This window comes from Anoplophora glabripennis, unplaced genomic scaffold (genome assembly GCF_000390285.2).
Source record: "Anoplophora glabripennis isolate ALB-LARVAE unplaced genomic scaffold, Agla_2.0 scaffold36, whole genome shotgun sequence".
NCBI classification, from domain to species: domain Eukaryota; kingdom Metazoa; phylum Arthropoda; class Insecta; order Coleoptera; family Cerambycidae; genus Anoplophora; species Anoplophora glabripennis.
Genome location: NW_019416310.1, coordinates 1,708,876 through 1,719,560, shown reverse-complemented (window position 1 = coordinate 1,719,560; position 10,685 = coordinate 1,708,876).

Here is a 10,685-nt window from a genome sequence, read left to right as displayed (position 1 = left end):
TCCCGAATCATTAAAATGTGCAACTGTTGTTCCTATCTATAAAAACAATGATCCTGAGGACATTGCCAATTACAGACCAATATCGTTGTTGAGTGTTTTCTCCAAGGTGTTTGAACGTGCAGTCTTGAACAGGGTGACAACTTTTCTTGAAAAATACAAGATAATGACTAATTGCCAACACGGTTTCCGTTCTGGTAAATCTACCCAGTCAGCGGTTTGCAGTCTGACTGAGAGAATCTATAAAAATTTAGACGAGGGAAGACACGTAGCTGGTCTTTTTTTCGATTTAACACGCGCCTTTGATTGCTTAGACATTTCATTCATTAAAAGTAAATTGTACAACATTGGTTTCAGAGGGATATTCTTAGACTGGATAATCCAATTTTTATCTAACAGATCCATGCATGTTAAAATTAAAGAGGCCTTGTCTGTCAATCAAAGTGTCACTCTGGGTGTTCCTCAGGGATCGGTGCTGGGACCGATAATTTTTCTATTATTTATAAATGACTTGCCTACTTATATGAATTCTGCTGCTATAACGCTATTTGCTGACGACACATCTGTTATGGCTTCAGCTCCGACCCATGAGGAACTCGTTAGAGTTTGTGAGAGCTATATTACCTGTTTTGACAAATGGTGTAAATCAAATAACCTTATCTTGAATATTAATAAGACCAAAATAATTTACTTCCATAATAAACCTGTAAAAGACACAAAATTGTATTTAAACTTTGATAAAATCATTTTGGAATCATCCGAAAGTACCAACTTTCTGGGTGTTCATCTTGACTGCCACTTAAAGTGGACAGATCACATAAATGTATTATGTGGAACTTTGAACAGATCATATTATGCTATATCACGGATAAAGAAAACTATGCCATTGTGTGCCTTAATAAATGTTTATTATAGTATAGTATATAGCCATTTGTCTTATAATGTCATTTTATGGGGTTGTGCTGCTAACAGTTACAGGGTCTTTCTAGCGCAGAAGCGTATAATTAGAAGTATATTTAATATAAAGTCTCGTGAAACTTGTCGGAATATTTTTATTGAGAACGGAATCTTAACTTTCCCATGTATCTATATTTTTAAAGTATTATTGTACGTCAAGGAGAATATTCATAACTTTACAAATAATTCTAAAATTCATAACTTCTCTACCCGAAATTGTGACCTGTTTTGTATTCCTAAACATAAAACTAAAAAATTTGAACTGTCAGCGTACTATCAAGGAATAAAATTTTATAATAAATTACCGACACTATATAAGATAATGGATATTAATAAATTTAAGGTTTCAATTAGAAAATTGTTACTGATCAAGTGCTATTACACTATTAAAGATTTTACCGATGACAATCTCTAACTATGTATGTATTATCTGTTTGTTTGTCTTGATTTATGACCTGTCCTATACATGTAAATGTCTAAATGGATTAATAAATATTATTATTATTATTATTAATAAAATATAAGTTACATTTATTTTCTGATTTCTTCGAAATTTCCTGTTAGAGGTTTTATCTACCGGTAAGAATGTTTCTTTATCTCCTACCTACATAAATGTTATCTTGAAGTACAAATATTACTAAAATTGACTTATAAAGTGTACTTGTTACATATGGGGGATTGTAATCAGCAATCTGCAAATTTACGTGTCGTACGCATTCTGTGGTCATTTCTTTTAAAAATTATGTTTATTTTCAATATAGTTCACCAATCACCAATCATAGCAAAAACAGCTAGGTAATGCATATCAAAACTCTTTGAATGGTCGTAAGATTGACTGCCTAGTTCTATGTGATCGAAATGTCTGTTTTAACATGTATAACGATTGTAGCATGATGATCTATGTTGTAGTAATATTGTCTGTTTTATTGTGTGTAGCGAACATAGCGAACATAGCGAATATAGCTAGTAAAGCGCTCTGTATGCTAGAAATGTATGTTGTAAGTTGTAACGTGTACAGCGAATATAGGGAACGTCTGGCAAAGTGTTCTGTGGTCGTAAAATTAGCTGTTTTTACGTGCATAGCGAACGTAGCTACTGTGTAGTAGAAATTTATGTGTATTTATGTTCCTAAAATTTCCTGCTTCATAGCGAAAATAGCCAAGATAGCTTGTTAAATAAATGATAAATGTTATCCGTTTTAAAATGTGTAGCGATAGTAGCTAGCGCTCTAAGCGGTAATAATACAATTTATTTTAACGTGCATAGCTAAAGCAGTGAACATAGCTAGTGTAGCGCTCTGTGCGTCTATATCTTTTAAATTATGTATAGCGATCGTTGCGAACATGGTACTCTATGCGGTAGTAATGTTAATTTAAATGTGTTCAGCGCTCTGTGTGACCCGGACATAAATCAAGCGAAATAAATTTGCGAAGAAACAGAGCGAACAAAGGCCATAGGCCACTTTATATTTCTTCAAGTAGCTATCGTTTAAAGGTCCCCTTGTACGTCGTTATCGCCCTTCTTTTGTATCACACCAGAAAAGTAATTTACGCCGGCTGGAACCTTAGACTTGCAAATCCGAAGTTAATTTATTATCCTTCATGCGTCACCGCAGAGCACCCGGCTGAAAATCTTTAAGCCCACAGAAACTCCGAAGTCGCAGTGGGAGTACCGGCGTGTCATATTTCAGCTTGTAATCTAACTTTTAAATCATTTGATTTCCTGAGATATTGTATAAAGTGTAAAATGTACTCCAGGTACAGGTGGAGATAACCGAAAGGGAAAAGTTAAGAAACTTGGGAAGTTAGATTGTCGTTGAGGAATTTGCCACAAACACAGTCAAGACAGCAATTATTCATAAACTGGAAGAGGGATTACTTTTGCGTCAAACAGCGCCCCGAATAATTTTGTCGATATCAGAGCCAGATTTAAGGTTTTCAGAAAAGGAGAAAGGGGAAGATAAAACGAACTCTTATACAGGATGTAAGACGATGATGTGGCCAACCTTCATGGCTCCTTTCGTCAAAATAAACAAAAACGTTTTATATTAAAATTGTTTTTTATAAATAACAATAAAACCTGGGAAAACAGTACTTTTCCAAGAATTTTCCGCAATTTTCTATTTTTTAAATGGGACATCCTCTATATTATTTCAAATTTAGATTAAGTTCATCTCTCCCATTCTTCCAATATAAGGTTTAATTATTTTTATACAGAGTATTTCAAAAGTTATGGTCAATTGTATACTAGAATCATTCCCATTTTAGCGTCCTGTATACCCTAGACAATAATTTTTTGCAGGCATAACTTTTTATAATAAGTTGGCCTTGGGCAAATGACAGATAGATATTATTGAGTAATAATTACTAGCTTGTCATTTAACAAAATTCTGTGAAGCATATGTTTATTATTACAATACGAATTTTTTAAAAACTCTCCTTCTGCTATTAAATGGTAAATAAGCAATTAATGATTTTAGCTGTAGGGAATGCTATATAAAAATGAAAGAACATAAAGTGCATTTTCAGTTTTTAAAATAAAATACAGGGTGATTCATTTAAAAAAATTAAGAAAATTATGTGCTCGAGTTTTGGTTCGCCCTATATTCTACTGCTGCAATAATAAAGAAATAGCACTTTCTCGTAACAGTGTACCAATATCAAAAAGTTATGCCTGCAAAAAAATATTGTTAAGATGTTCTGTCTAGGGTACAGGGCGCTGAAATGGGAATGATTCTAGGATACAATTGACATGGGAGAGATTAGCTTAATCTAAATTTGAAATAATATATAGGGTGTTCCATTTAAAAAATAGAATATTTGGTTCACACTGGTAATACGTAACACCCTGTATATACGAAAATAATTTTAAAATATGCAGTTTTAAGTTGGCTACAATTTTTGTAAAAAACTTTTTTTGATATCTTACTTAATTGAGATATCGTACTTCGACGCACTAATGCCGCACTCTGTATGTATGTATACAGGGTGTCCCGGTAGTACTTGATACAAAAAAGTCGAGTACAAATAGTCAAAATGGTCAAAATAATATCAGTTCTTATAAATTCATTAATAAGTTACGGGCCCTCAAAGATGAAAATTAAAAAGTTATTTTTATTTACAGTCTCTAAACTATTAACTTCAGCATGATGCAGATTTGGTGATCAATAACACATGCATATAGCTTGTTTTGTTGCTGTAAGTGAAACTTCATTATACCCAGAACGCCAGAGACGGACTTTGCCCAATCGTTAACAACTCGGAATTTTTGCATAGATGTGTACAAACAAATAATATTCGTAGACTTAGTTTTGTTTTTCTATTTTGTGTTATATGAGTAAAGTGTGTTTGTCAAATTTTGATAGTGAAAATTACATTAGCAGACAGTAAGTTTATCTAGACTCTTAATTTAAAAATATGTACGGTTCCAACATAGTAATTATGTCCAATTAAAAATTAAAACAAAAAATGTTGGAGGCGCCGGTCTATGTGATATAAAATCATAAATATTTCCTAAACTGCTAATTTTAGCGAGTTGAACCAACAACATCAAAAACAAGCTATAATCATGTGTTGTCGATCACCAATTTTGCATCATGCTGAAGTTACAGACAGTTTAGGTTTAGAGACTGTAATTTTGACCTCATCTATTTGTATTCGACTTTTTGTATCAAGTACCGGGACACCCTGTATATGTCTATATCTCAAAACGCTGTAGGTTTGTTGCTGGCGATTGCGTATGCGAGATATGTTTTCTTACCTCGAAACCTACACTTTTTAAAGCCTACGGAAAAAGCTCGCTTATTCCGTCGTTTTATGTCTAACTTTCCTGGACTATGTGATTTCTTTTTTTTTATTTAATAGAATGACGAAATAAAGTAACGGCTCAAGTAATATTTTAATCAGCAGAATTTAAATATTTGTGTGATAATGCTTGTAAAAGTACTTTCATTAATTCCATTATACAATGTTGATGAATATGTCATGACACAAATGGATTTGTGGAATAACTCACTACCACTTTCATCGTGTAAATGAAATGTTCATTTATTTATTCTGGCTCTGCCGGTTTTATTTTTATACTGTCTTTGGGCATTGGTTACTATATCGAATTTTTTATTTTGCAGCAGTTTTTGCAATGAAGAGTAAAAACTTACATATGATTTGTCGAGAAAAACGTTAGACTAGGTTAGACAGATATTCTGAAATAAACTGTTTGAATTTAATCTAGAGTCAATAATACTATAATAAGGAGTTCCAATTAAAAGCTGCATAAACCAATTTTTTTTACACTGTACCATTATTTTCCATTATACAAGGTGTCACTTTTGAGCCTAATCGAACTTATTTTTTTTAGATTATGATTACTTTGTCTAAAACCTAATTTGATACAAAATATTGGCTCTAAATCGTACAATTCAAGATCTGTTTGATGTTCAAAAAAATTGTATTTAAAGATTTCAAAAATATTACTTCTTTGTAACTAAATATGATAACAGGATGCGGTTTTTATAGACCTTAGAATACTAAATATAGAACATAAGTTTATTATTTATGCTTGAACGAGTGGTGAAAACCGCATCTTGTTATCCAGTTTAGTTTTGATAATGGTAGTTTCCTTCAACCAGAAATAAAACGGAAATATTCATTTCCCAAAAATTAATATATTTTTAATATTTTTGATGCAGCAATTACTTAATTTAAATCAGGATTTTTTTAAAATTTAAAGTGAAATTTTATTTTTCGAATATGATATTAGTAAGCAAAAAATTAGGAAAATCACACTGATGGGGTAGTATAACTGTTAGAGATTTTTCCACAGGTTTTTTTAGGTAAGTTTCTATGAATTCAATGATTCCGCATTCTCCCCTAGATATCGCTACGATCTCATCGATAACTGAAGTAACAGTGGCTGTAAAGCCAATGTAATTAAAGTAATTGAGGGAAATGAAAGAAACCATCGTTGCCAGATTAAGCAATTTGTCACAAATTAGAGGATTTTTCGTTGGCAAAACACAAATAAAAATATATAGCCCATTGTTTCTCGCAATGCTTTTTGCATACCTATATTTTTGTTGTAATATATCATTTTTCTAAATGTTTTATGTTTATATACATCTTATATATTTATTTTTCTGTTAATATATTTGTAAATTGTATACGAAAAGGGAAGCTGCCTAATGAAACAGTAACAATTAAAATGTGGTAACAAAAAGGACTATTGTGGAAGTTATTTTTACGTGATTAGTCTTTTCCAAGGATGATAATAGGACAGCAGGAATGCAGGATCTTTCTTTGAAATATTACATTATGTAACAATTTCGGTAGTAGTTGTTTCTCGCAATGTCAGCACTTAGAAGTCAAGTCTGTTGGGGAAAAACATTGTTTGACTTCATTACATGAACCCTTAGTCTCCTAGTTTAATACCACTGGTCTAATGCAACACTAGTCATATTTTAATAGCATCCACAAATTAGTAGGTTACTTTGGTGTCAGTAGGTGCAAAGCAATGCTTAGGAAAAAATGAGCAAAATAGTGAGAGATTGAAGTAAACTACAATGTAAAGAAGGATAGTGCAAGGATGTTACGAAAAAATGGTTTCAAATGTTATAAGGTGTAAAAAGTGCATCTCTTGAGGCAGGAAGATAAACTGAGGAGATTAGCGTTCTGTGGGTAGTGACAAGAAAGAAAGAGGGAAGATCCTTTTATATGCAGAAAAATTGTCTGGCCAGATTAGTCTAATTGTTATAACAATGGATTTTTTATTGGATTAATGGTAATTTACATTGGTACGGAGGAACTGCATTTCAACAGAGGTTCTCAGTAAACGTTTGGATTAGAATTCTTGATACCAAAATCATAGGTCATAGGATCTTACTTCTATGTTACTAAACTGATGGAAGTACATTATATTCATTAATTTTTCAGTNGTCCTCGTCTGCCGATCCACCTCCTAGAAAAACAATTGTCCAGAAAATCTCGAACAGGGCGTGCATAGTGCGGAGATGCACCGTCTTGCTGAAACTATATGGTGTTATCAGGAATATCAGGGTCATTATTAGGAAAAATTAGTGCAAGCGCTGGAATAAGGTGATTTTGTAAAACTCTTTCTCCTGTAAGGGTTCCTTCAAAGAAAAAAGGCCCTACTATTCTGTTGTCAACTATTCCCGTCCACACATTTAATTTCTGTGGGTGTGGGGTATGTGTCTCTGCCATCCAATGAGGATCTCTCCGACTCCAATACCTGCAAGTTTGATGGTTCACTGTACCGTTGAGACAAAACGTGGCCTCGTCCGAAAAAAGTATTTGCCGGTAGAAATCTCTATTTACTTGACATAAATCCATCATAATTTCACAAAAGTGTAAGCAGCGGTCGGGATCATCTTCATTGATGTCCTGCACAAGTTGAATTTTGTAGGGATGTTATTTTTTCTGCCTCAGGATACGTAGCACTATGGCCTGACTAATTTCATTTTTTAATGCAATCAATGGTGAAGTATTATGAGGATTACTACCATACTTATCAAAATGTTCTGTTTGTGATCTACACTAACGCTTGGACGTCCAGGTTTTGGAATATCTACATTTTCTCTAAATTTAGATTCTATCTTACTGACTGTTGATTGGCTGATACGGCGATCTGGATGTTTTTCATTAAATAAATCGCAAACTTCTTGATGCGTTCTAGTCTTATCCCCGCATCTGATAAGAATTTTGTTTCGTTTTTACCCGCCACTGGAACACCAGTCGACACAATTGAGTTAATAATAAACAGAAGCATAACAATGAAAATTAGACTTACAATGTTTTCAAATTTTAAGACAGTGAATAACCCCATAAACCATTTACATATGTTACCTAGGTATTTCTATGATTTGTGAGCTGTTCGTGACCGCCATTTTAGTAGATACAAAATACAGGTCAAAAATGTGAGTTTTCGTAAAAAATTAATAGGCTTTGTCGCTCTCAATACATGGGTAAAAATTTGGCACATTTCTACAGCATATTAAAGATAGCTTTCATTGTTTAAACGAACATAGTCATATGCGTACGACATGGTATGTACATTCGTCGAAACTATTGATTGATTTTCTGCTAAACACATTTATGAAAACACAATTTAACCACGTACATATTATTACTGTATTAAAGAAATATCCATAATTGTTTTAGCAACGTTAGTTACATTAGTAATAGTAGCTGCTGTTTTAAATGCACATGGCTACTCTAAATGCGTATAATCTTGTAACTTTACATTACCTTTAAAATATTTATGCTGAAAAAAAGCAATACACAATATGTATCAAAAGGTAGACATGCATATTTTTAAATATGTTATTAAACAAAAGGATTTGCTAATTATTGAATTAAAAGATAAAATTAAACTATTAAATGATCAGCTGTATTCCCTAAAAAAATATGAACAAAAACCATCTTCCTTAAAGCCTAGCGAAACAATTGACAAAAACATTAAGCACGGAAAAAACACAAATAAAGAAACACGCGCGACTGTAGTACAGGACGTTTGCTGCAAAAATAAGATATCTCCTCAAGATGTTCGTAAAGCTATCGAAGAGGCAGAGTTGCATATTAGAGAGAATGACGAATTATTAAACAATAATCATAATATTGTAAATACTGAATATAAAAGTGAAAACAGTGGTGGCGAAACCTGGAAAAAGGTTACACACAAAAAATCTAAAAAAGTAGTAAACAAAGTAATAGTTGGTAATTTTACTGGACCATCTACTGTTGAAGGTGTAGAGAGAACTATTGCTTTACATGTTTACAATTTAAAGCCGAATACTACAGTTAATAATCTACAGACATTTTTATCCAACAGTTTCCCAGAAGTCACGTGTATTCCTCTAAATTCGCGTCACCCTGATCGATATTCTTCATTCAAAGTTCTTATACCCAGAGCTAATCATGACAAAGCGCTGGATCCCTCATTCTGGCCTATTAATGCATGTGTCCGAAATTTTTTCGAGAGAAAAAAGCTGAGACAGGAGAATACTTAATTAAAAACGTTTGCGACAGTACCAGCCACATTGTTGACAGTCAAGATACAATATTAAAAATAGTGCACTTGAATGCCCAATCAATTGTTAACAAAATGGAGAAACTGGAAATTCTACTCGCTGAAGAAAATCCGACAATAGTTAGTGTTGTTGAGCACTGGTGTTGTGAAGATGAAATTTCCTTCATGGTTACCCCGGATTATAATCTAGTTACAAGTTACTGCCGTCCCACTCGAGAGCACGGTGGTACCGCAATATTTGTGAATAATAAGTGGGAAGCCCAATCTATTGATGTTTGTGAACTGTGCATTGAAATGAACTTTGAGTGTAGTGTGGTTAAATTAATATTTGGAACAAGAAGCATATGTGTACTTAGTGTCTATCGCCCTCCTATAGGTGACTTTGATTTGTTCCTAAATCGTCTTTTTGACACTTTAGAAATTTGTACCAAATGCTGTAATGAAATATTTCTCTGCGGAGATTTAAATATCAATTATTTAGTTAATAGCACTAATAAACAACTTCTTGACGATTTGCTACTGTGCTATAGTTTGAAAGTCACCTGTATGACCCCCACTAGAGTGGTTACAAATTATCTTGGCCAAACAAGTGTTAGCAAAGTTGACTATATTTTAACAAANCGCAATGTCAGCACTTAGAAGTTAAGTCTGTTGGGGAAAAACATTTTTTGACTTCATTACATGAACCCTTAGTCTCCTAGTTTAATACCACTGGTCTAATGCAACACTAGTCATATTTTAATAGCATCCACAAATTAGTAGGTTACTTTGGTGTCAGTAGGTGCAAAGCAATGCTTAGGAAAAAATGAGCAAAATAGTGAGAGATTGAAGTAAACTACAATGTAAAGAAGGATAGTGCAAGGATGTTACGAAAAAATGGTTTCAAATGTTATAAGGTGTAAAAAGTGCATCTCTTGAGGCAGGAAGATAAACTGAGGAGATTAGCGTTCTGTGGGTAGTGACAAGAAAGAAAGAGGGAAGATCCTTTTATATGCAGAAAAATTGTCTGGCCAGATTAGTCTAATTGTTATAACAATGGATTTTTTATTGGATTAATGGTAATTTACATTGGTACGGAGGAACTGCATTTCAACAGAGGTTCTCAGTAAACGTTTGGATTAGAATTCTTGATACCAAAATCATAGGTCATAGGATCTTACTTCTATGTTACTAAACTGATGGAAGTACATTATATTCATTAATTTTTCAGTAGTTGGCATGTTTAAAAAATTTCTACATTAATCTACATTTTTGATAACAAAATTATAAAAAATGTAATAAATCTGTAGTATAACAACCCCGGGTTCGATCGAAAAAAAAAATATAAACGTAGTTGTGGCCAAAAATATGTGATCGTCCTAAGGAATACCTACGTTGTATATATCCATTTTTTTAAATTGACCGGAAGTTGCTGGCTACTAACTTTAAAGAGGGGAAGTATGCTTTAATTTTATAAAACAAAAGCAGAGTAAATACACCTAACTTTATTATTCTTGTACAACAGTCTTCAAATTAAACATGTGACAAATAGAAAGAACAACAAAAACATTAACAACCATTTAACATAAAATGAGAGTGCCAGGCTCACCTAGAGCTCCTGTGGGGAAAGAGCATGGCAGAGAAACCCACGATCGTTGCTCTAACTACCCAAATATAAATACAAAACAACCGCTAACAAAAGGCATAAATTA